The sequence below is a fragment of the Sinocyclocheilus grahami genome, unplaced genomic scaffold (genome assembly GCF_001515645.1).
Source record: "Sinocyclocheilus grahami isolate Dianchi unplaced genomic scaffold, SAMN03320097.WGS_v1.1 scaffold1439.1, whole genome shotgun sequence".
NCBI classification, from domain to species: domain Eukaryota; kingdom Metazoa; phylum Chordata; class Actinopteri; order Cypriniformes; family Cyprinidae; genus Sinocyclocheilus; species Sinocyclocheilus grahami.
This window is the reverse complement of record NW_015506618.1, coordinates 138,382-140,304: the sequence shown is the minus strand read 5'-3', so window position 1 is coordinate 140,304 and position 1,923 is coordinate 138,382.

Genomic DNA, 1,923 nt, shown 5'->3' with positions numbered 1-1,923 from the left:
TTGTAACACTCCAAAGAGAAAGGAAAACTTGAAATCGCATCAGTACTCGGATGAAAACTGTGAATGACATTTGTATGCTTGATAAATAAAAGTGATACTCCGTAAGATAAGGCCTGCTAACAGTTTGAACTATTTTAGTTTTTAAACGGTGGTCAAATTGGCATAGTTGTGGTCATCATGCAGGACTGCATTTCGTGTAAACCATTTTGCCAGTAACTCTGGCAAAACTGCATACTTGGAAAAACTTTGTTGCCTTCCTAATGTGTGTTCCAAAATCAGCATCTGGGCTTATTCTTTCAATATGTTGGTTCTGAAGGTATCCACACACAAGTGTCACAAAATAGTGATTCTGTAGCGTGAATCTGACACTGTACTTGAAAGTAATAGTTGTGTTGTCTATTAAGTTTCAATGTCATGTCCGAGGATGAGGATCCAACCCAGCAAAAGTCCTTTTCTTTTGAAAGTTCTAAATACTCGAAAATATTTGAGGGAATGGAAGTCATAAAATGATACGGTGTGATGATTTTAATGCACACAGTATATTATGAGGGAGTACAAACACTGATTTTAATAGAAAGATCATTGAAGAAATGCTAGATTGGGAAGGATTAGTATACATGAATGATGGAAGATATGCGAGAATTTATTTGTCTCAGGGAAAGTATTCAATGTTGGCTTGACACTGGTATCTGAAAGCTTAGCTTAGTTGGAAAATGTGATTGGAAAATATTAAAACAGTACAATAGGTAATGATAATTTTCCCATTAGTAATACAATAGGGGTAGAGATATCACAAACTGTGGTATAAAGAAGGCCAAGGTGGAGGTTTAAATCAACTTTCTGGGATAAATATAAAGAGATATGTCAAAGCAAAATGAAAGATATTAGTAATTCTATGGAAGATGTAGAGGTCTTTAATAATAAGTTATGTGAAGTTCTTCATAGTACAGCAGAAGAAGTTAAAGGTAAGAAGAAGGCAGTACCATGGAATGAAGCGTATAATGAGGCAATTACAAAGAGAAATAAAGCACTTAAGAGAGTAAGACGATCTTTTGATTATAATGATTTATAAAAGCGCACAGGCTATAGTGAGGAGAGTAATACGGACATCTAAGAGAATTTGTATTTGTAACCATGGCTGCCCCCCACTAAAGAGTTTTTTAGTTTTCTCTTCATATCAAAGTGGATTCCAGAAAGGACGAAACACAATGGACTCTGTATTATTCTTGGAAGCTGAAATAAGAAAGGCTCAAGTAAATAAGGAAGTGTTGGTAAGAATACTCTTCGATGTTGAGAAAACGTCATGATGTGGAAAGAGGGACTTCTAATCAAGTTAGAAGGAATGGAAATAAGAGGAAAAATATAAAACTGGATCATGAATTTTCTGTTTAAGAGAATCATACAAGTGAGAGTAGTTTCTGCATTATCTCAGGTTTATACAGTAGATAATTGAATGCCTCAAGGAACTGTTAGCAGTCCTATTCTGTTTAATTCAATAATTAACAAAAAGAGGGTGCAAATAGAGTTGGGCTAGTGAATGGGTTTTTCGTTTCTCAGTAGCAAAATCTCAAGTAATATGTTTAGCAAAAAGAAGAATAAACCCATCAGTGAATATTAAAATGTATGGACATAAATGGGAACAAGTGTCAGTTGTTGGGAATGCGAGTATAAAAAGCTAACAAGCTTTGGATGGAATGCCAATAAGGAGGCTCAGGGTCTTAAGTGACATCAATATTGCTCCTACTGTGGCTATGCCAGCAGTACCTTCTTGGCCTTTAGCTCCTGCTGGATCAGGATCGGCTGTCATTCTGAGATTTGAGAGCCAATCGCTGCTCTGTGAGATTGGATGATGACACTGGTGACGGAGTCTATTCTGACGAGCGTGCAATATTGTAATTATTACTTACAAGCAATGTAAGTAAT